Source organism: Aythya ferina (assembly GCF_964211825.1).
Source record: "Aythya ferina genome assembly, chromosome: 6".
Lineage (NCBI taxonomy): Eukaryota > Metazoa > Chordata > Aves > Anseriformes > Anatidae > Aythya > Aythya ferina.
Genome location: NC_140303.1, coordinates 3174156 through 3199571, shown reverse-complemented (window position 1 = coordinate 3199571; position 25416 = coordinate 3174156). Strand labels below are relative to the sequence as shown.

Sequence of the window (25416 nt, the reverse complement as noted above, 5' to 3'; positions counted from 1 at the left end):
TTTTCAGGACCTCAATTTTCTATGGCATTTTGAAGCCCACAAATTCCTTGTTAATCTTGCCTTGTTTCAAACATCACTTTACGTCAGGTTGTCATTTAAAAGCTATTGAAATGAATGCAGGGAAAGAAAAATCCCAGCAGATTTTGTCTGACCACTTCAGATTGCTACTGGTCAAAAATAGGGCAAAACTGAGCTGGGAAATGGATGTCCCTTACTTAGGAGAGTTCACTGCGAGGGCCTGATCCAAACGCCACTAAGTTAAACGGGGGTCCTTGTATTGGGTTCTTAACAAGTTTCAGATGCTCAGCCATTTCCATCAGTCGTTTGCAGAGATGGGAATGAACTTCAAAGGGTTTGGTGCAGAACTGAACTTCCAAGACTTAGGATCTGAACAACCTGGGACTTGCAGGTATGTTTCCAATCATCTGCAGATGCAGCCTGCAATGAAAGGAAACAGATCCCAAAAGGTTCTGTATTTCGCAGACAGAAAGGTCAGAAAAAAGCGTTTTGTTTGCAGGAGATGGTCAGTTCATTCTTCCACTGATTCTTATCGAACCCTCACAGAAGCCAGCTGTGAACCACAAAGACGGGAGCCAAACTACTGGAATTTAATGGCTCATTCTCCAAAATGTATTGGCTCATAAACATACACTGTGTTCTCATTCACTGCTAATTTGCTTTAACAATAAACTTATTGTGACTTGTATTCCCACTTCAAAGAGAGTTTTAATGTGGCAAATGGGAGGGGCATAAGTGGGAGTTTTCCTCTGGTGAATAAAACAAAGATACAGTAAGGTGAGGAAAAGAAAAAAAAAAAAAAAAAAAAAAAAAAGCGTAGTAATTATCCTCCACAGGGTGTAAGGCTATAAAATGGCAGTACCTCAAATTATTTGCAGATATGTCCACATTTGCGAGGAATAAAATCTTTCAGAGGATAACACACCTGTGCCATGGGTAATTGCCCTTGCTTGCAAATTAGAGCTGGCCCAACAGATGTTTATTCCACCACACACAGACAGGCGAAGCAGTAGGAAAGGCTTTGCCTCTTCACAGAAGTGGAAAATGATTAAACCCACCACCAAGCAGCAGGAAAGCAGGAACCAGCTTTGCCTGTACCTTTTCCTGCAGCGGCTGCTTCACAGCAGAGAGCTGGCCCTCCCTTGGCAGGATCTAAAATTGGTCTAAAATGTTGGGTAGGCCCATGTGGCGCCAGGAGTTGGACTCGATGATCCTTTTGGGTCCCTTCCAACTCGGGATGTTCTATGATTCTAGGATACATGCAGATGCGAGCCAGCCCAGAGGCTGCCTGGGAAGTGGGCAAGACCTTGGAGAGAGCAAAGAAGTAAAGCTGTGTCAGCCGGGTGGTGCCAACAGCCAGGGACACCTCCTGCAAACAGTTTAGAGATTGCTGGAAGGAACGAGGTCAGCCTGGTTGCCACCCCATGTGTCACCTGCCTGGAAAAATGCTAAAATATTTTTTCATGAAAAAGATCAGTATTGTTTTGTTCAAAGCAAAATGTTTGGGGAAACACATCAACTATGATAAAACTAATGGGGAGAATAGTGCAAACATTTCTTTGCCATCACACCATAACTCTTAATGCGACAGTAAATATTTACATTGACTCTTCATAGCCACACATTTCGTATTTAATATACGAATTAACATCAAATCCAACAAAACCATGTCTAGGGAGATAATCAACATTCTCCTGAATTTACTTCACCTAAGATGTTAAGAATTTATTTTTTCAGTCTAATTACAAATCGATTTTAGTTTTTAAACACTTAGATTTCTTGCTAGCCAGGAACCTTGTCTCCTCACCACCAACAGCCCATGCTCAGAGTCGTTCCCTGCAGTCACTGGTACACCTCCACCTTCCTGCTCCTCTGCTACAGTAAGTAGTAGAAGCCACCAAACAAGAGTGTGGTGGCAGCTAGAAGTACACGGCCTCCAAGGTGTGTTAGACCCCCCGTTTCTGATGCACCTCTTATCTGCACTTCACTTGTTGTGCTTGCTCTGCAGCTGAAGTGCCTACTTGCAAATTTGACTTCTTGAAGTTGGGAGCTTCTTGCTGTGTCCCACAGCTGTACAGATGTGTCATTAGAGAAGTCTGCCTGAAGAAAAAGTTCCAAAATTTTTGCAGATCTGCCATCTTCTACCTTTCCCAAGCATGACATTCATTTATATTTATATATACACACACACCTCATATATCCATGTCATTTAGCCCAGCAAAATACTTCTGGAATTTTGTATCTGTTTCCAGCCTTAATGGTGGACACACAGAAAGGTGTTTGATCAAGGGCACTACAAATATACTCAGAGTAAATACTTGAAAATTGGTCAGTAAAGGCAGACACATTCTCTTTCCTACGAACCCATCACACTTTGCTCCTCTTCCTTGACTTTGAATTGAGTCAAGGCAACTAAACTTCTGAAAAGCCAAGTGCATTTTCCTTCATCACTCAAACCACATGGTTTCTCATGTGCACGAGACTCGCTTTCCAATCCGAAATGCTCTACCTGACCCTGCTCTGCAAATGGAGGTTGGACTAGATGGTCTCCAGATGTCCCTTCCAGCCTCAACTGCTCCCCACCACAATAACCAGTTTAGGCAAAAAAGCTGAACAACAAAAATAACATACAAAGGAACAAACTCTGTTCTTCTTACTTCATTCATGCCCTGCTAGTGCACCTTTTTTCAGAGTACCCTCTAGTACTTTATATCATCCAAGTCTGATGCATATCTATCAGCTGGAAGCAACTGGGAGCATTGCCAAAATATTTAGCCAGAGTCTTGCAGTATTTGTCAAGCATCTTGCAGAACCAGCTGTAAGTCAGGTGAAAGTGGGAGAATTTTAACTTGCATTTGATTAAAGTACAGACTTGTACATTGTCCCAGTTACAGGGAGGAAAGAGTGCTTAACACAGAAGCCCACTGCATCCTGAACAAACAGAAATCAGGAGGGTGTTTATGAGGCTTGTATGCTAAGGTCTCAACATTTTTAAGACTCAGTTCTGGTGCACCTGAGTTGTAGTTTTCTAGTAGCCAGGCTTGAGAATATTGATATTATTAACTGAGAATAGTTTTGAACATTATGATATAATATTAGTAACCTTACAACTGTAATTTTTGTACATTGCATACAGTACAAGTAATAAAAGATTTCAACTGGATAAGGAAATCTAGGAGTTAAAGTAGGCTGAAGAGGATGTAGCTAACTGCCTGGTGGTTGCGGGGTAATCTGAGCAGTTTTTCTGCTCTCACTTCATCGAAGGACTGTGACTATGCTGGAAGCCCACAACACTGTTGTCCTTAGAGGGGAATTCTGACCAAATTGCATGTATACAATGGTTTTGTATCTGCTCTGGCCACACTGACTCAAATCTGACAACTGCCTTCCAAATTTTTCCAAAGCTTAACTTCTTTGCCTCTAGTGACATTTTATACAGGGGAGGAATAAAAAGCAGGTCTTTTGTTTTACCTGTTTTAGAGCACAGGTACTTCTATGCTATGTTAGAGGCTTCTGAGACTGACAAGAAGAAGTCACCTGCAAGCAGTAGGGCTGCCGGGGAATTTTAAGCAGTCAGGATGTCAATTTATCTTGTGAATTTGTCTGCAATGGTCTACACAGATTATGAAACGGTACGGTGTGATTGTTTTCCTTTTTATCTGCACTTCTTACTAATTATGACAAGCTACAAGGAAACAAGGCTTGATGCATCTGATGTTATTGTCACAATTTTTATGTTTTCTTAAGAAGTTAGAGATAATCAAATTGAAAGCTAAAAAAAAAAAAAAAAAAAAAAAAGACAGCTATTTGAACTAATTCCCCAACCAAAAAATGGGTGTGCCTTATTTTCACAGTTAGCAATGACAAGAGAACTGCTTTAACTTGGAATTGCCATTCTAATCAATGGTTTCCCTAGAAGTATATTTTGCTTCTGAGAACACAGAGTGCCTGTTTGTGGCATAAGTGGGTTAACAGTGCTACCCAACTGACCTGTGGTCCATACTGCAGAATTGCAGAATTTCTCTGCTTTCTGTTTCCCTCACCAGTCTCAAAAGCCTGGACACCAGCGCTACAAGTGCTGCAATGAGCATCCTCTCCTCTCCCCAACTCCTGCACACAGTTGGCAAAATAAGACACTACTGCACATTTAATGTGGTGGAATTATATAGCCCATGGATTAACTGCTAGCATCATGCCTCAAGCACATCACAGGAACTGGCACTGTTAGCAGCAGGGGTGGAGCAGCTACTAACTGGGGAGGAAATAAATAAATAAATAAATAAATAAATAAATAAAGGTGCTCAGCCAGGGAATGGATCTAGCTGGTTCTCTCCTCTGAAGCACTGCAGTCCTCAGTGACAGACAGACAGATGTGGTACCTAGCTCTGATCTTTGTCAGCTTTTTCCCCTTCCCACCACATCCCTTTTCTTCCTCCACTCACCATGCCTAAATTGCAGGAGTTGACATCACATCACACTACAGCAACACTTCTTCCAAAACTGCTGCAAGGGTTTGAGAAGATTTTTTGAGCAAGTGAGCGAAAGAAAGAAGTCAGAGAAAGGGTTGCACTTCTTTGTTCTCATACAGGGAGGCACTCACTGGTCCCCTTTTCCCCTGGGTTAGGGTTTGTGTATGCAGGACGCTAAGGACCCTGCTGTCTCCTTGGTCTGTTCCCTTTTTCTTACTGGTGTTTCTCTGCTTTGGTGCAAGAGACAAGCATTCCTCTTGGATAATGCCCTGCTTAAACTGTTCTGTAATAACCATAATCAAACAGGCTTTAGCACAGCAAAGCTCCCCTGACTCGAGGCACTGGCTGTGCTGTTACACCTGCACTTCCCACCAGGTGCTGGCCAGTCAGCTCTGGCCACCAGCACACAGCCATTCACCCACTGCTAGCACCCACTTTCAACTCACAGTCGCTCTTCCCTACACCATATTTACAAGTGAAAGATGCTGAGGTGCTAGGCAGTGGGGGAGTGTAGGAGCACAACTGTGACACACTCAACAGCTGAGCCAAAACTCCAGGGTAAAGGTATGAACCAAAAGCAGTCATCATCACTGACTGACATAATTAGCTTCCAGGTTCAGATCTAATGATTAAGACTACAAAGAAAGGTTTTTTAATAGTGGAGCAACTCCACTTTTTCTAACACATTTCCTGATAGCACAGTAAGCTTTACCTAGCAGTAACATTACCAATATGGGAAATAGGTGCTCGTGCTAGGAAAGATCCAGCAGCAAAGACAAATGTTGTCTGCCATTTAACAAGACAAGCTGTCTACAGGAGGAGAGCTGTTTGATGTACTATTAGGAACATTCATTTGCTGCATCTTTAAACTGTGGCACACCACATCAGAAGACACCTCAGCCCACCTGGGCCTTTCGTGTCAAGTCCTCAGCCTCCTAGTTAATGAATTACTTAATAGCTCATAAAGTGTCCCTAGGCTCCCTGGAACTGTAACCATGCCCATGCAGCAAACCACGCGTTGTTGGCAGCTACAAGTATTTTTCCTATCAAAAGAGAAGAGAAATTGTGCTAAAGATCCCATAAATAAATAAATAAATAAATAAAGTCTTTATTCTTTTTTTTTTTTTCTTTCCTCCATAAAACAAAAAGAGGGGCACCCTGCCTGCACATTAGGCCCTTCTTGACTGCTCTTTCATTTGGTCATTAAAATGTGGAAGGAAAATAAAACTCTGTCAGCATCCTAGAACACTTCAACTCAAGCTTTACATAGGGATCCTTCTACCGAGCAGAACCAAAACAGTCTCTGCTTCCCCAGGTACTAGACACAGCCATTGGCAGCTCACACAGACCACAGCAGGAGGCGAGCATGGCAAAAGCTAAGCTTGGATTCCTCCGGATCAAAGGGCACAATCCATTGGCACCATAACCCCAGCTAAAGTGTCTGGATGGACTTTGAAATATGCCAGAAAACATGAAAGTTTGCAAATTAACTTTTATGTTACATCCTACTTAGGTTGTGCAGAGTGCATTAAATACTAACACAGTGTGGCAGAGCGCACCCCATGAAGGACATGCAGAGTTAACATCTGTACTTACAGGGTCACTGGCAGTAACAAGTGGTTATCCAAGTGACTGATGACCCAAGCCTCTAGCACAAAGGTTGCTACTTCTTTTGTATTTTTGTCTATGTCCAATTGCAAATATGTGTGTTTCTTTCCTCACATACAAACCATCATTTAGAAATCTATTAATATAGAGTATATGATCAATAGTAGAATACACGGCAGTAAGGAACTATAAAAAAATGAATGAAAAAGAAGCTCAAACTATCTAGCACGTTCTCTCATGGGATTATTGTTCTAACATAGAAAGTTTTTATTCCAAGAGAGAGATTTGGTCTAAATGAATATTTTGTAAGTATTGACTTACAGATATGCAATGCATGCCCGAGCTAATACATCAAGTGCTGAATGAAATCTCAGCAGTGAACGTAGTGCACTTACGGGAAGGCTTTCCAGACAACTGTGATTTCAACAATTACATTTAGATCTATAAAACACTTCAGGAGTTAACATCTCTTTGCACTGCATCCTTCCTCTATTCCATAGGTTCAGCTCTTCATGCAAAGCACACATTACAAACAACGCGTGATCATGAGCAAGTAGCTGACACATGAGCATACATTCTTTGAACACACATACTATACCTGTGCGTGCCGGTACATAACTTGTACTTTAGTGTTCTTTAACTTTCTGGGCAGTTCCAACAAGAAAGCTAAACACCTTTTTCACTAAAGATCTCTCCCTCTCCCCAGCTTCCTGGAAGATTAGGGGAGGTGGGTGGTGGTGGTGTATTTTTGCTGCCAGACCGTAGCATGTTCACAGCTGTGGGGGTATTAACGTGGCTTTTCCGTTCTTCATTTGTTTCCATAAAAACAAGCGATGTTGACCCAAGATTAATGAAAAGCAGCGTCACCTCACCCACGTTAGTATGCATGGCAGTGCTGCTCAAGCTGCAAAGGCCTCCAGGGCTAGGCACTGCAGCATGATGCCAGCAATGACATCATCCCAGGCGATCCTTTGCAACAGCCTCGGGTTTGCACTGGGCTGAGCAGATCTGGACGAGTGCCAGCATATGGTCAGGCAGAGCTGTCCAGGAGCAAGGCAGAGCAGTGTCCCACTGCAGGCTCACGGGAGCACAGCATCTCGCGTCTCTGCAAACAGCCCCGGACACCGAGCACGGCCGCTTGGAGAAGCACAAGCCTCTGGTACAGCTCCTGGGAGTCACTGTCTGCTGTTTCTGGCATCTGCGCAGGACTCACACTGCTCAGTTCCTTTTACCCCATGGAGACTAGGACAGTCTAGAGAGAACTGGTCGCTCACTGACCTCCAGTTCTGCACCTACGACTTCATATTCCTGTGAACCCAGGCCAAGCTGTGGCTGTGCAGACCTCACTCTTCATCCTGCATGTCTGCAGAGTATTAGGGGCAACTGAGCAGGAGGAGGTCTGCAAAGTCTCTCCAGCTAGGGTGGCATTTGCCATGGAAAGCAGCAGGTTGACTTTAAAACCACCAGGATACATTTAACCAACTTGACAGAATAGGAAGAAAGAACAAGGAAATAAACTCAAGGCAAATTGCATTTGATCTGGAGATTATTAATATCTGAAACAATAAAGACAGACCCCCTGAATACCATTTGCATAGAATCCCTTCTCAGAGCCAAACCACACTTTAAAGGACTTCATCTCGAAAGAGCACTGCCGAATTGAAACAGAACTACTACCATGAGTAGAGGGTTGTGCAGCCAAAAGATGTCAGATTGAACACGAAACAGAATTTGCATTCTTTTGTGTACTCCATAAATATTAACAACTTGACACCCCATAATGAAAGCAAAACGCACTTAAGCACGGGCAGAAAAACCAAACTAGCCAACCATTCTTCTCTCAGGATTACAATTGGAAATTAGTTGCCGAGGTCAGAGTTTTCCAGCACCACTGTAGGTTGGGATTAACTCCATGGACATTGTGGGGGAACAACAACATGAGAATCTGGCCTTGCTTGGAGCAAGAGGACTGCAGTCCCCATGAAGTGGCCAACCCATCCTTCCAGCCCTTCTCTGGATGGAATCAGCTGGCAAATCCTTAAATCAGCCAGCTAGCAAAGGGGCCACGTGCAGCCCGGGGTTACAGCATCCAGCAGGCCCACTGAGGGCCCCTCCTGAAGCAACCCAACACCTGCTGTGGCCCAGAGGCACAGCACCACTGCCTCACACCTAGCAGGTGTGCTGACAGAGTTTGTGGGCCACATGAAGTGATGTGGAGGGCACAACAGCCAAGGCTTGTTGCAATGCACTGCTCCGAGTTCAGAATTTGCCTGCCAGCTCTCACTCTGCTCATTTATCTGACAGAAGGAGCCATGTGTCTCTTGTGTCTTTAGGAAAAAAGAAGCAATGGCACCCAAACTCTTCATTTAAATCCCAGAAGAAGGTTTGTGATTTCTTTCCCTTGCACATCAAACAAAATAGGGCATTATCCTCTCGGCAAAGCCTTTAACTTTCCGGGACACACACCAAAAAAGAATGACTAGCTGTAAGGGGGGGAAGCATGAAGGTAGACTGCAGCTGCTTTGTTTGGGTTTAACTTGGAACATGCACAAAGCATGGGATGTTCTGAATTCTGTGTTTTGTTCCAAGCATCTCTCAGCAAAACTTTTCTATATATCCCTTGGAGAGAGCTGAGGAGGGTGAGTAATTGCCTCTGTGTGTGGAAAGCATTGGGGAATAAAAATTAATAATATTTGTTTTTGATTATTTCCCCCCTCCCCAAAACCGATGAAGGCTTTTGCACACACTATCAGGAAAGAAACATTTATAAATATTATCTTATTGCCTAACGGAGTGTAAATCAGTTCTTGCACTGAGCAGAAGGGCACAAGTCACTAAATTATAGCTCCACAGTGCCTTGCTGTTCCTCTTAAAATAAATAAAGAAGAAGAACAGTACTACAGTTGCATTTACCAAGGCCTTTGCATATTTTCTTTCACCAATTCCAGAGCCAGCTTCAGGAACTGAAAGAGTCCAAGGGGCAATGGTGCATCAGGCAATAAAAGTATTCCCCAACCAATCACAAATATTTCAACTTTAGACTCCTTCATACTTTGCAAGTCCCCAAGGAGCCTTTTGAATGCTTGCCCTTTCCTTACCACAGTGTTTCACTTGCTGTGTCCAAGGCAGGAGGTGAACTAACCTCTCTGAAGGATCTGGACAGCATGATGAATAATAGCTTGGCTCCAGCTTTATCGAAAGCTCCTTTCCGATGGCGAGGGTATGCATGAGTGCTTTGCCTGCAAGCTCCTGACGCAGGGATCAGGGCCTGCCTGAGCTGGTACACTTCCACATCTTCCTCCAGTGCAGGGGGAAGGCTCTGTGCAGCCTCTTACTGAAACAGCTTCTTCGCGATTTATCATTGTACGGGAATGGGGAAGTCTTAGGTACACTGCTGAACCTCCCAACTATTCATTATAGAAACACCACAGGAGAGACAGTCCCAACCTCAAAGACACACGGAAGACAAAAAATCCTGTTGTTTCTAGCACTGAGTGAAGTCTATTTAAAGTCTGGGGAACCTGGCAAGCAGTTCTGCGCGTAGACATTTCAGCAACGAGTCCCTAAAAGTTATGTGGGGAGCCAGCCACTGCCATTGCCCTGGCTCTTTCCTCAGCTCATCCTACCCCACAGGTGTGCCCTCTGTGCAAGGCCCAGACCCTCGGAAGGGAAGCCAGCAAAGTCCTACCGTCTCCGACTGAGACAAATTGTATTTTAGTGCTCTGGTAAATACAAACTGTGGGTGTACCTTCCTCAAGGAAGAGTTGAGCTCTCCAGTGCTCCTAATCTCTAAATTGTTTGGGTAATTTCATTTGACTTTACTGATAAATCAGGAATGCATTTTGTTGAATCATTTACTGATTGCCCATTTCATTCCTTTTGAAGTATTCCCAGAAAGGTGAGGGAAGGACAGGGACGTTTTCTTCTATATTGTCTTTCCCCCACCTGCAACCATTAAGATTATTTGATTTTAGGTCTTGTTCAAGTTCCCTCTCCCAGTGAGGGAGGGTAATTGCTCACTCTCAGTCTCCTGCTGCCCACCACCTCCTTTTCTACTCCTCCCAGCAGCTGCTTAAGGAGGGCATGCAGGAGCAGCTGCCGTAAGAGCATTTGGGGGAGCAGTGACCCTGGCAGGTAACTCACACCAGAGGCACACAAAACACCTCTCACACCATCACCCTTTCAAAACTCCCGCCACAACACAGCTCTGAGCTTCTCTGGTCACCTGCACAAATTACTTCCCGAGTTTTTACCAGTTCTGGGAGGTGCCTCACCAGGCCCACCTACATTTAAAACAAAAGAAAACAAACAAACAAAAAAAGCTATACAGGATCCTGCCAAGGTCTCAGATGTACATTACTGCCCAGCCAGCAACACGTTCAGGTGGGGAGCTCCTATCGTAACCCTAGCCAGTGGGATCCAACAGCATGTCCTGCCTGCCCATCAGGTGCTAGAGCCCTCCTAGCAGAAGAGAACCAGGAGCACATAGCTGAGCACAACGTGGGCGTGCAGGGAGAGCAGAGCCCTGGGCACAGCTCAGCAGCTGGCAGCACCTGAAACCAGGTGAAGCAGGTGGGGGTGGGATCCTGCAATTCCACCACCAGCACCAAGCTGCACTCAGCCCTTCTGCACGCTGCAGGGCCTGGGCAAGTCTGGCAGTCCACTGGAAGCACCTGGCAGCCCATGGGCAAGCGGCCTGGCTGGAGAAGTGCAAGGATTTACAGCAGCCCTGGGGCTGGCCAGGCCCCACACTCATCAGAGAGCACCAGCTGGCGGAGAGAGACCGCAGCACTGCCTGAGCTTAAATCAAACATCCCACTTGAGCCCAGCTCAGGTTTTTACTTCTTCCCAGGCTCTCGGCGTGCCCAGCCTGGCTGCAGCACTGGGGCAGGAACAGGGGAACTCCAACACACGTGCAGCCTGGCCCTGTGGTGAGCATCACAGGGCCCGGCTCAGGAGGACATCCCCAGGTCCTGTGCATGTGTTTAAAATTGCCAAGTACCAATGGACTGTATTAGTAGTGCCCCCAAAGGATGTGTTAAACATGCATCCCTGAACTGGCCCTAGACAATCTCAGCTTTGTAGCAAAGGAAATTTGAGTAAATCAAATTTTTAAAAATTACTAAATCTTTTAAATAGACATGAAATGAAATTCTGCTGTTGAACCTTTTGATACATACTAAAAGCAACACTTTTTTTTTTTTTTTTTTTTTTTTAAGACAATTTTGCTAGTTTAATTTAAACCAGCCAGGAAAACAAAGGATTTAGCTGGAGTGCAGTTAATGATTCCAATAAAAAGAACTAGCTGTTTACATGATTGACACTCAGACTTTTCCTGGCCCCTTTCAGCTGTCCCTACAACACATTGTTAAGTTAACACTTAATAACACCAGATTAATATATAACAGAGAGATGTGTACAGCAGCCTCATTTGCTCTATTTAGCAAGTTTATTAAATTCTGTTTTTCTCCCTTAGAGAACTGTAAATAAGCCAATGTTCACCTTTGAGAATGAAAGTCTAAAGTACAACTTAATATGAGCAAATCACCTGGCAAGTCATTTGTGACCCACAATTTTAAGTCACATTAAAAGTACCTGTTCTGCTAAATGGGGGGTCTGAGGCCCAGCGCAGCATGAAGCTGAGGGGCATGGTTGTTGCCCACTCCCCCCACCTCTCCGGGTCTGTGAACCTGACCAGGAGCAGGGCTGGTCCCTCACGAAGTGTCCATGAACTGAAGAAAACAGTACCTGCAAGCCTTGGCTTCCCAATAAATTTGGCTGTGTGAGCTGGCACTTGGGGCAACCTCTCTCCAGGCAGCTTGTGGTGATGTCTGGTGGACACAACATGCCACGGAGCACTTGGATGTAGTGAAATGGCTATGACTTGCTAAGTGCTACAGCACAGGCATCCCAATGGATGCATGCATCCCCATGGACAATGGGCAACTATAAACTATGATAATGCTAATTAGACTAATAATAAGACTAATAAAATAACAACCTCCTCTTTCTCTGCAGAGGATGTGGGTAGCAGAAAATTCTAAAAGAGTCTGAAGCAGGGATTTTGTAAAAGATTCCTAAAGGAGACCACAGCTCAGTCTTCACAGAATTGAAGGGGTTGGAAGGGACCTCAAACATCATCGGGTCCAGCCCCCTGCCAAAGCAGGTTCCTTAGAGCAGGCTGCCCAGGTAGGCGTCCAGGCGGGCCTTGAATATCTCCAGAGAAGGAGACTCCACAACCTCCCTGGGCAGCCTCTCCCAGTGCTCCATCACCCTCATCATGAAGAAATTCTTTCCCATGTTGGTGTGGAACTGCCTGGGCTCTATCTTGTGGCCATTGCCCCTTGTCCTGTCCCCACAAACCACTGAAAAGAGGTTGGCCAAATCCCTCTGTCTCCCACACCTCAGGTATTTATACACATTGATGAGATCCCCGCTCAGTCTTCTTTTCTCCAGCCCGAACAGACCCAGGTCTCTCAGCCTTTCCTCATAGGGAAGATGCTCCAGGCCCCGGATCATCTTTGTGGCCCTCCACTGGACTCTTTCCAGGAGATCCCTGTCTTTCTTGTACCGGGGAGCCCAGAACTGGACACAGGACTCCAGGTGAGACCTGAGCAGGGCAGAGCAGAGGGAGAGGATCACCTCCCCTGACCTGCTGGCCACGCTCCTTTTAATGCATGCCAGGATCCCACTGGCCCTCTTGGCCACCAGGACACACTGCTGGCTCACGGCCAATCTGTCGTCCACCAGGACCCCCAGGTCCTTCTCCTCAGAGCTCCTCTCCAGCAGGTCATCCCCCCGCCTGTACTGATACATGCGGTTGTTCCTTCCCAGGGGCAGGACTCTACACTTGCTCTTGTTAAACCTCACTTGGTTTCTTCCTGCCCATCTCTCCAGCCTGTCCAGGTCTCACTGAATGGCAGCACAGCCTTCTGGCGTGTCAGCCACTCCTCCCAGCTCTGTGTCATCAGCGTACTTGCTGAAGGCAGACACTATTCCCTCATCAAGGTCATCAATGAAGATGTTGAACAAGACCGGACCCAGCACCAACCCCTGGGGAACACCGCTAGTCACAGGTCTCCAGCCAGACTCTGCACCGCCGATCACCACCCTCTGAGCTTGGCCAGTCAGCCAGTTCTCAACCCACCTTACTGTCCACTCCTCTATCCCACACTTTCTCAGCTTTGCTAGCAGGATGTCATGGGAGACAGCATCAAAAGCCTTGCTAAAGTCAAGGTAGATGACATTCACTGCTCTCCCCCATCTACCCAGCTGGTGATGCCTTCTAGGGATGCACTAGGACCCTTGACACAGGAGGGAGGACTTGACTTCATAACTGGAACATCTTAGCTCACCAGCAGGGCCCACATAGGCAGCCAGCACCCAGCAGGAGGATTCACAGCACAACCCTGGAGTCCTTGTGCTGGAGGGAGCACTGGGGTAGATCTGTCATCCAGGGCTAGACCGTACCAGCATGCCAGACAGAGTTGTAGATGAGACCTCACCAAACGCCCTTCTGTTTGTTACTAGACTTTCATCCATCTCCTCAGGCTGTGCTGACTTCCCACATGTTCTCCCCAAAGCAGGCAGGCTGCAGGAGTTGGGTGCTGCTGCACCTGAGCTGCAGATGTGGCCCCCAGCCAACGTGCCTGCCTGTTAAACATGCTGCAGCCGATGGGGAGCATCCTGCTCTGAGAAAGGGCAGCTGCTTCCCTTGCTCAGTGGAAGCTTTTTGTTAAACTAACTAGGGAACAGCTATGACTTTAGATTCACAGCTTAATATGGGTCTTCAGGGGTAAAAGTAAGATTACAGTTTAGTACAATCTGCACATTAGTTTTTCTCCTGGTAAGTTTCCCATGTACTCTGTCCCTAAGATTTAAGCCTATGTTAAAAGAACAGGAAAAAATCAAATCCCCAAACAAGCATAGAAGGAGGGAATTCATTCTGGCTAGTACTTCAGCAGAGATACAGTTCTTTTATTAACAGCAGGTGAAATACCTTTGAATGTATGAAAGAACTATGAACAAAGCTACAAAAAGTCTAGGTGTGAGTAGCAGTGAGAAAGCAGAACTCCTGCCAGCACACTTCTGACAGTGTTGACTTACAAGTGCTGGGGTGAATGTCTCAGCTCCTCTGCTTGGGTCCAAATTCTTTGAAAGGAGCTTTTGATTCCAAAGCATTTAAATGCCAAAAGCAGAGCTCAGATTTGTACCTTGACTCCTGCAGAACACAGGCACCTTCAGACATGAAGTTTAGTCCAGGTCCAGCTGTACTAAGCACACACTTGAACCAGTAGTTCAAAGTATAATGTAACAAATTACAGCAATTCAACAGCAATTGAGCATGTATTTTTTACACAATTTTCTAATAAACACGAATGAAGATATAAATTCTAGACACATCTTTTCTTTCTACGTCAGTAACATATTTGCACTACATTCTAAATTAGGTGAATTGATACAGCTGCAACATTACTGGAGCTCTCCTGTCTTGTCCTGAGGTTTGGCCAGAAGAACCTGAAACTTTCCTGTGGAAGGAAGGGCACAGAAAGCTGCCGTGCATTTTACTTACAGGTGATTGTCTTAGAAATGGCAAGTGCAGCTGAGCACCCCCTGACATGCAACTACCCACATCACAGGAATACAGAACACTTCTAGGCCTGATTCTCCACCGCCAAGTTGCAGTTGGCAAAGACAGGGAATGTCTACAACAGGCAATTCAGCTTAGGGCGGATACCCAGGGTCACTGGGGATCTGAAGCAGCACTGCCACACCAGCAGGGCTCTCTGCCCAGGCTAATTAGTTGGTCTACACAGAACTAAGACAGCTCAGCTGTTCCCAGGGCTTGTGCCTGCTTGCAGCTAGCTCCAGCTAGCTGCCCTGGGCGTCTGTTCAAATGCCAGGCTCCCAGCTTGGCCACAGGTCACTTGTACTGCACCTAGCATGCAGGAAGAAAAAGCATAGAGAAGCCAAGCTTTTCACAACCGTGTACTCTCCCATCAGAGAGCTCCACCAGCACAACAGGTCAGCAAACAGGCTGCTGTGCCAAAGCTGAGCACTGGTACCAACAGAAAGCACCAGTCACTCCAGGAAACTCACCTCTGCTGTCTCCATCTTCCCAGGGGATGCCAGTGCCAGCTTGCAGGAGCAGGGGGCTCTGCAGTCCCCCAACTCCCAGATGCCAAGGGGGCCCAGGTGGTCCCACTCTGCCAAGCCCCAGCAGCTTGGCTGCCAGCAGGGCATGCAAGAGTGGCAGTGGAGGGCACAGAAGTGACCCCAGGGCTGATGGTATGGTGAGGGGCTGTGCCAGAGGGACAGGGAGGCAGCCACAGCAAAGCTCATCTGTGAAAAGGAGGAGCTGCCTCTGCAGGCTTACAGCATGCACCTCAGTGGGGAGCTCAGAGAGGAAGATGAGTCTGAATGGCATTAAAAGAGCATTGTTAAAGATAAATAGGTAATCACAGTGCTGTTTCCAAAGCAGGCTTTTTTAAACTTATTATTAATTCCCTTGAAAGACACTGGTATGTAGCTACGGTATCTATGGATAAATCTGACAGAGCCTCATCACCTATTCAAGAATTCGTGCATGTAAACTAAACAATCTCAATTAGACTGTGGAAATCATTGCCACAGGATATTGCAAAACCAAAGAGTCTTTAAAAGTACTGAAGCAAACTTATGAATATTAGTTCCCTTTGTAGGCACTATACATAACACTCTTCATATAAACTTCGGTTCACGTCCTTCAAGGTCTGGACACACCAGGGAAAGGACTGCAGCAGCAACAGACTAGTTAGATTTACAGCTTATGTACCCTGTACTCCTCTATGCCAAATTTTGTCTCAGTGTCATCACTGACACAGTCTCATTGTGGTCATGGTTTCTCCTCTTAGGAATTTTTAATAGGATTTTGTTTTTCCAATTTCTTCAATATGACTTTTTTTTTTTTTTTTGCCAATTACAAAAGGGAAATGTTTAAGGTTTGTTGGGAAAAAAACAAACAAACAAACAAAAACAAACAAAAAACACCAAGGGGAGAGGAAGTTTAACAGTTTTGAAAGTTTTTAAAATGACTATTTTGGAAGACATAAAGCACCAACTTCTATAATAAAGGAAAAATCCCAAACATACATTTCTTTTTTTTTTTTTTATTACCGAAGAATTTTAATTTTATATCTCAAATAATCTTTAATAGAATAAGATGTACATATACTTCAAATACCAAACAATTATGCCACCTGTAACACTTACAAAAGCCTGCCTGGCACGTGGGCTTTGCAGCACATGAGGGGCAGCACCTGGCTCTGGGTGCACACTTGCCTCATCTAGCACAGCCCCCATCTTACAGCACCCACAATGTCCCTGCCTACTCACCCCTCCTCGGTATAGGCCTGCTGTAGCTGAGCTGTCCCAGGTGGAGCATCTCAAGGGGCCTGGCAGCCCCCAGAAGCATCCCCAGAGGGGGTTCAGTTTAGCCATTCCTTCCCTTTGCTGGGGCTAACACTGAAAGTTGCCTCCGCTTCTCTACACACAGCACTTACATTGAGATTCAGCTCTCTAGAAACCATTACACACAGCACATAATTTAACAGGGATGCTGTAGATTTAATAAGACACTGATTATATACAATTTCAAAAGACATCCAACTACAACACTGATATGGGGTGGATCACAGGGCTGCAAAGTTGCAGAGACATTCATTCCCTAATCAATTGGCATTTAGCATTACAGCTCGCTGGCCTACAGGATCTCCGTCAAGTGCATAATTGGTAGCTTTAATTAAAGGGCTACCCACAGCTTCATAAAGAGCTAGAGACCAAGGGCCTGCAGCAACTGAGAAGAGATGAGGTTGGTCACGTTCTTATTACCCTGCGATCTACCACCAGCGGCGGTCACGTGCTAATTACAGAGCTCTTGCAACAGCACACCGGGCAGTTTTCCAGACTGATATCTCCACTGCAATCAGAGCCAAACTGCAGTTTATCAGGCTCTGACTATTAACTTTGTCCTTGCTGGAGAGGTTTCTACACCTCACCCCCAGCTCTCAGAAATGGTATTTTACTGTGTTTCAGGGACTTAATACGTCCAATATTGATGAAGTTGTTGCTCCTCCTAGATCCCCACATTAAGGAACAACATCCAGGGCAATTATCATCATGTCCAGGCAAGATGAGCGAGGACACCCATCCTGGCAGTATTAGCACACCACAGATAGTCATGATGTCCACAGCACCTGAATTCAGGGTGTTGGAGCTGAGACCAAAAAAAAAAATAGTGAAAATTATATATAACAGCTGCTGATACACAAATATAGATGAATATCTAGGTCTGAAGTTTCTCCCCATTCTTGGTTTTCAGCTCTGATCCACACAACTGTAGGTACTTGTGAGCTGCTTCTAAAAGGAACCACTAAGGATCCTCTCAGGAAAGGAAAACATGCCAAATTTCGGTTGGGAGCCACAGCTCTGCAGAAAGAGGATAAAAGCCACTACTCTGTATTAATAATGAAGGGAGCTGAGTCTGGATAATCAGGGGTCACATCGAACATTACTATTTCTAAAACTAGTGCTTTTATGGCAGATGTACTAAGAGCCTGTAGTTCTGAGCACTGTACATTTGGAGACATATGGGTTTAGATTTTAAGCAGTTGTTGAACAAAGTTAATCTCATTCTGGACCTAAGAAATGAATATAAGCAAGACTCTTTCATATCAGAAATCCTTCACATGTTTGTTATTACACGAGTCCTCCAAAATATTTTCTAGCAGAAATACTTGGCACAGCAAGAAAAGTTCTAATGCAGTTGTTCAGTTAAAAGAAAAATCGAGTTAAGGCCAAAGGGCTAGTGATGCAGTCATATCCCAGAATATAACCCGAGACTCAGACAAACAAGTAGTGGGAGGACCATTTATACTTAGCGACTAGGTTGTCAGCGTGAAAACCTCAAGTGGGTTGTAAGTGTAGGGTTGTCTGTCTTTGTTTTTTTATATTTGCTGATTCAGCTATGACAATCAAGGGATGGCGTTGTTCAATTTAACTAAGCAGACTAAATCGTATTTATTCTTCAGTTGTTTTGCTTTATCTCAATCCATTTGGCTGATAACTAGGCCTTGTAAGAAGCACTGGCGTTTTCTTTAACAATCATTGTCTCCGAATATGATCTTGTTCATCTTCAACACCCTTGAAACCAGAAGTGCCTAACCAAAAGAGAATCCAACTATGACCATTAAAGCTACAAATCCACTGCATGCCATGCAAAGCCAGCACTAGAGGCATTTGCTCTGCAGGACGGGCTGGAATGCTAGTGTCAGTTGGCAAATGCATTTCCAAACAGTTCAGTAATTATTTTCTCTTCCTTTATTTATTTTAAAGTGTCCATTAAAGGACAAAACACTTTGCACCATGTTTTCCTTCCAACCCTGCTGCAGGTTACATGTTGACCTTGCCCACAGTTATTGGTCACTCCTTATCAGAAGCAGCTCCTCTTCCTTCTTCCCCTTCCTTCAGAAAACCTCGCCCTCAAGTGGTTTTGGTGCCATTTTCAGAGGGCTAGTTCAAGAAAGTAAGAGGTAGATTCATTTATTTAAAAAGAGGTCTAACGCTATTTTGAAGGTTCAAAGAATATCCCAAGTTGGAAGGGACCCACAAGGATCCCTGAGTCCAACTCCCAGGTCCCCAAAGTTCATACGGAGTCAGAAGCAACATCGTTTTTCTAACATATGCTCCTAACCATTAGTGGTGGGAATTTCAAAGCACACTTAGCCTTGGATTTTCTTCTTTTCCCACTGATTCAGCAGTGAGAATTCCCTTGACTTTAATGGGAATTGAGTTTGGTAAGTCCCGTGAAAGCCTCACTCAAAGTAGAGCAATTAAGGAGTTAAAGGGAACCCAAGTAGTCTCCTGGATCTCAAGATTAAAAGCAGTATGTGTCTCTTCATCTTGCTCTTCCCCCTGTTTGCCAGTTTATGACCAGCACTGCCTAGGCATCTCAGACAGAGTTGGCTTCTCCACAGCACACAGACACAGTTAGGGCTGACAGAAGTCGGTTTCTCTGCCTCAGCCCTCCTGCTCTCCAAAAGTCTCTCTCACCTTCCTACACAGTATGAAGAAATAATAATAACAAGGCTCTGTTTTGATAGAGACAAAATGGTTGTTCAAATAGTTCTGCTCATTTCACAAAGATGCGTGATAATGTTTCACATATGGCTCCGTGCCTTTTAATAACAGAAATTGAACACACATTTCGAGACACAAGTTTTGTTGATAGGGTGCTGATAGTCCAGAGTAACTGTTTGCCTTTTGGTTTTAATTATTCTAAAGACAGCCCAGGGATTATTTACCCAGAGCTAATGGGTTTATGGGCTCTTTAAGGAGCAAGATAAGCCTACAGATGTGACAGTGAATGACATGGGGGTCAGAGCTACCACAGGGGCCTGTGCTCTGGAGGATGAGAAGGTGGTAGGGAAGGGCTTGTGCTGCAGCCTCAGGCCTATGAACAATTAGCACATTGCCGTTAAGATAGTCTTGCTCTGTGTAAACATCCCTGTTTTCCCTGGAGGGGACTCTGATCTCCAGAGCACAGTCCATAGCCCCACAGCTTGGTCCAGGCTTCCCAGAAACATACATGAGGATGGGGCTGGACCACTCGCACTAGAAAGCTCACCTGAGGATCCAACTAACTGCTTCTGCATGGAAGGGCATCCCTCAGGGCCTGGTGTTTGTGCACTGCCCACCTGTGCTGGCCAGGTCTGCCACACAGCCATCAGCATCCCACAGCTGTCCTGCTGTCCCCATTGCAGCACCAGCCCTGCCTCACGCCAGCCCCGGGCCTGGTTGGGCTGGGATGGATGCAGAGCAGCCAGAACAGGACAGGCTGTGACTGCTTGCACCAGCCATAATGACAACACTTGGGCTGTGAAGCAAGGTTTGGGTTGTCCAGACCAAGATGGTGCCAATGCTGTGGCACCAACTGCAGTAGGAGCCATGGAGAGGAGGGCCTGTAGTACAGGGGAACATGGCTGGGCCTCCCCACAGCATGGGGACCATCCATCCCTTGGGATGGCTGGGACCATCCCAACCTTCCCAGTTGTAGTGTTCTTGCTCTTTTACCTGGATAACAAATTTGGAGTACTTTAAGCTATTTTAGGATGTTTCAGGTCCAACTCTCACTGCACACTGGTGTAGCACAAAGTCACTGAAGTTATTCCTGGATAACACCACTAAAAGGTGGGTAGGAATCTGTCCCCTTTAATACAGGCTGTGTTATACAGTGTCAAGTATTATCTGTTTTAGAACACTACCTGCTACTTATTCTAGCCAATGACTCATATTTTAGGGATTAAACATAACCAAGTTACTGTATAAACTCTGGAAACATCTTGAAGGCAAAGATGATTTTATCCAGAACATCAAAAGTACAGGGGAAAAAACAAACAAACAAACAAACAAACAACAACAAAAAAAAAAAAAACACTGGAAGCTCTAAGAGGTAGAAGCCAAGATTATCTTAGATTTCAGAGTTAATTGCAGATTTGAAGTGCCTAAAAATGCAACAGGTTGATCCTTCCTGCACTTGGAGAAAGCAGGAGACCAGTAGCTTCATAGACCAACACAAGCACCCCTCCCATCAGGGGCAGAAGGAGCTGCAAAGAAATCCTTTCAGCTCATATGGACCTTGAGGAAGAATGAGTCAGGCCTGCCACATCAGAAGTTTCTCCTTCCTTCAAGAGACTCTATCAATTTTGCAGAGGTTTTCAGCCCATTATCACATTACAGGTAGACAGTTGTCATAAAGCATTAGATCTAAGCGAGGCTGACAGCATAACTGCAGGCTAGCTCCAGGCTTGGCAGTCTGCACAGCACCTGCAGGCGCAGAACCAGAGTGTGCTCCATCAAGAGACAGGCTGGTGTAATCTGCTGTGAATCACTTTGAATTGCTGCCCTTAATTGACAGTGCACTCAAGACCCGGTCTGTTATACAGACAAAAACCTCCAAGTACATGCATGTACACACACACTCTTGCCAGGAACCTGCTTGCCCTCAGATGAGCAATTGTTTGAGACCTAGTGGCCTTTTTTTAATTATTATTATTTTATTTTTAAAAAAGTTACACATTTTGCTCTGCTCCTTCATTACTGCAGGCTCACCATCCTCACAGGAATAAGCAAGAGCAATGTTTCTCCTGAGAACTGTTCAGGTTTCAGGTCTGGGGGCAACCAATGTTCTGCTACCCTGGGGAAAGGGAGGGGGCACACACACTTCAGATAGGATGACAAAAGCCAAAACCCTGGAGAATTGCTATGGGACAGCAACCAACTCCCATGGGACTTACAGGGCTAAGTGGTGGACCCTTTCCCTCACCAGGTATACCAGCATCCTGATATGTCATGCAGATTTCAGAGCACCTCTTCTTAAATAGTACCTGAGAGAAAACGCATCTAGATGACACAGACAACAGAAGTCATGACTGACAACTTCACGCTCTACCATGAGCCTAATCCTGCTCCCTCCAAGCCAGTTAGCATTTACTAGGGATGCAAATAGGCAGGTGTCCGAACCTCCTTTGTCAGGTGATGAGGATCCCTCCTTTACTACTGCTGCCTTAGATCACCTCCTAAGCAAGCTCCCATCTCTCTATACCCCAAACTAAGCTTCAAGCTTTCCTTTGGCTTCAAGGTTTGTTGTTCTGATTGATGACCAAATTTTAAAGAACGTTTAGGCCCAACTTCTTATTTATGTTGTGCAGAAACGAAGCATTGAGAAACTGAAACTGAAAGTGCTTAAATGCCTAGCCCCTGTGCTGACAGCAGAGGCTGTAGAGAAGCCAGAAAACAAAGGAAATTCAGAAAATTCAGAAAACAAAGGAAATGGCATTCTCAGGTTTTTAATTCAAGTTTCAAAAAAAGTTTGCTGACAAGATTAAGGGTCAACATTGAGAGCATGCTTGGGGAGTATTCTGGCTGTTGAGACAAGTCCCTTCCCTGCCACAGATGCAGTTGTTTGCTTCCTGGTGAGAGGAAAAGCCATAAAGAGATCACGGGGCCGAAGAAGTGGTTTCCATGACCAGACAAACCCTTCTCTTTATTCTATTAAAGTCTGCAGGGCCCAGACTACAGTACCTGACCAGACTGACAGCAGCCAGCTCAGAGTCACGGGATCCACCCAGGGCTGGATGCTGCACTCCAATGGGCTCTGCCTTTCTCAGCAGCCCCTGGGACCAGCCCAACCTCTTTGGCATTTGTCTAGCCCCACAGGATCATTTCAAGGGCTGATTTGTAAGGGGGACCACCAGCAACAAACGTCAAATCTGGTTTAGGACTTGGTTTAAAAGCATTTAGATAGAAGAATAATTGCACAGGGATGTGGTTTACTCTGGAGAAATAAAGGCTATGTTTAAATGTTTGAAATTCCTGGTGACTAATAATTGCAATCTCTGCCTCAATAAAATGCACAAATAATGTTATTGAAACATTTCCAATCAAAAGGTATTATTTTTGGTTTAAAACAGATGCAGTAGTCAGTATTTAAAAGGAAGACGTCTGGGCAGGCTTACCTCTATTTCAAGGGAAGAGAAAACTACTGGAACTTTGGTTTAGTCCCTTTTTCTCTGTTTTTACAGCCTTTGTACTACAACATTACAACCTTCATGCAGTTCCTCTGTTGCTTTTTGTAACCAAGTGGAGAGTAGCTCTGTGATCATGCACTGAAGAAGTTTCATTGCATGAAAGTGTGTTTAAAAGCCTGGCCCGGTAAGCCATCACATCCCTGGAGAAGCACTACTGCTGCAGGAGCTGAGCCTCCTCAGCACCACACTGAGTCATCCCAACTGGCACCAGCATTGCTCCAAGCATGGTTACTGCACCAGTCTAGCAGGCACCAAACAGATTTACAAACCTAAGAGTCCCCTGCCAATTTTGACTTAGAGGTTCGCAGGGCTATGTGAAATGGACCACAGGCTTGTAGCTTAGCTGCTGTATTTTCAGTGGCATCTTGATACTTAAAGATGCATTCAGGCACCTACTAGTAACTGTGGAAAGATATGAAGCTGCAGGTGGGCACTTTACTAGCTTAAGTGCTTAAATACCAAGCGCTTAGTACTATCACTTCTGAAAACAGAACTCAGGATCCCCAGCACTATCTGAATTTTGCCTTTTGCTCTCTGCTGACCTGCATTGCTCACATGAGTAAAGTCAGATGTACCTCACAGAAGCTGGCAGAAATTGGGCCAGTGATTCATGATTCATGTGCCTATAGGATTAATTATAATTTGTGTCTTCAAGTAAGACAATAACTTTATCATGCTATCACACTCCATGGATGCAATATCAGCACATATGGAAAACATTTATTACTATAAATATTCGGGCACTTGATAGTTATCCAAAAATATAAAATCAGGTTAATCATTCTATCCTACAATCCCTGGCAAGAGATTTGAACTCAGGTTTTTCTGGCTCAGCTTAAGGTTTTACATATATGATCATTTCCGCCAGCTGGCACCACTAAAATCTTAGGCTGAAGTAGTTTTCCAGCAGCCAAATCTATCTGCACAGTAACGTTACAGAGCTTAGCTTTTTGCAAGCCATAAATTACCTAAAGATATCCTCCTATTGCACAGGGCTATGAATGTTTACGTAGTACAGGTAGAAGAATTACTTTTCTTTTCAGAGTTAATCATTAACATCTCTCAGAAAAATAAACAACTGAAGCTATTGTGTTATTTCCAAAGGTTGCCCAGGGCAAATGAAATACTAATTTCATTAGCTGTCATACATAATTCAAGGGCGGTTATACTGTCCCTGCATGCATGTAAAATGGTTTCCAAAACTAAGCTGAAAGAGGAAATCTCTAAAGAATGCATAGCTACCCATCACAGTGAAGGCATGGGAGAACAAGCTAACAAACTTTTCTTAAAAAAAAAAAAAAAACACTCAGGAACGTCAGCACTAGTGCTTGCTCAACTTCCAGTAACATGGGACTCCATCCTGGGACTCATCAGCTCTCCTATAATTCAATGGAACACTAGTGTCTGGCCACATAGCTATCTCCTGCTAGGTGTCACAGAAGTGAAAAGGTTTAAACCTCCAGTTTTGTCTCTTTTTACCAGGAGCTTTTTGCAGACACAAGACCCTGACTGGTGAAGTTACAGCAAACACAGGCCTGCCCTGCCCTCCTGTCAGCCCACCCGCATCACCATCCACGTGCATAGAATGAGGACACTGCTGCCAAACACCCAGAGGCTGGCCAGACCAGCCAGGCTGGGGCTCCAAAGCCTTGTCCCAGCTCTTTGTAATGCACAGGTCTGGGGACAGGACAGATACTTGCCAAGAAACAGAGTCAGAGCCAAAAAAGCACTGATGGACCAGCACCAGTGCAGAAGCAGCTCAGGCACCCCTGCAGCAAGCTCCTGGAATTGGGAGGCTGATGTGGGTCAGTCCATGGCTGCTGCCCTGCGTGCAGCTAAAACCTCCAGCAGGAGGCTCTCTGCAGAGGTTCTGCAACACATCTGTGCCCCAGCCTTCAGCACATCCCACAGTGGATGTACTTCCCAGGGTACTGTATCACCCATTAGCTTATGGCCAACTGCCTAGAAGCAGAAAAGCTAGGGGGATCTTGTTATAAAAGGGGATTACAAAGAAGGGCAGCAACTATAAGTGAACACTCATTGCAGGTGTTTCTCTGGGATGGGAATCACCCCAATCACATAGAACTGCTCAAGTGTTTGGCGCTAAAACAAAGTGATTTTTTTTTTTTTGGAGTGTTTTTGACCCAACATCCCTGGATGCCCCATCTCTGAGTCACGTGCAAGGCTCAAGTAGGTGGAGCACATGCAAGGTTTCTACAACATCTGATGTAGGGCCTTACATTATCACCTTTACTGAGAAGCCTCAGTAACTCAGATAACCTGTGCAAGGAGGTTCAGGTTCTCCCCTCCCAGCCTTCACCTCCTTCACAGCTTACACTCTCATCATCATCATTATTATTATTACCACCACCACCACTTCCCACACTTGACCAGGAAGCACCCAGGCTCCTCCTCCTACATCTGGATGTTTTCAGGACGAACCCACTGACCTGCTCCTCTCCTGTAGCTGTTATCCTCCACCAGGCCATCAGAAGGCTTTGCACAGCCCATCTCCCTGGCAGGTTTCACTAGGCCAGCACGTGTTCAAAAGCTGTGCAACTCCTGGCCTGGGAGGCCACTGGAACACAGCTCTTTCTCTTGTCTTGCAGAGAACATACTCCTTGTCTCCAAAGCGCTTCATTACCTGTTAATTAACAGAGAGCCTTCTTAATCCCTGGCAGCACAGCAGTGTGACA

General features: G+C 45.2%; 1 long non-coding RNA gene across 1 annotated transcript in view; it reads right to left on the bottom strand.

Moving 5' to 3' along the window:
* Positions 1-22328, bottom strand: part of LOC311439162 — a 33955-nt gene extending 11627 nt beyond the window's left edge. Inside the window, exons 1-3 of the long non-coding RNA XR_014694562.1 lie at positions 22215-22328; positions 1117-1324; positions 216-438 (exon numbers count right to left, since the gene is read on the bottom strand). This is a non-coding gene — a long non-coding RNA (uncharacterized lncRNA). The remainder of the gene's footprint in view (positions 1-215; positions 439-1116; positions 1325-22214) is intronic.
* Between the last annotated feature and the right edge of the window lie 3088 nt (positions 22329-25416).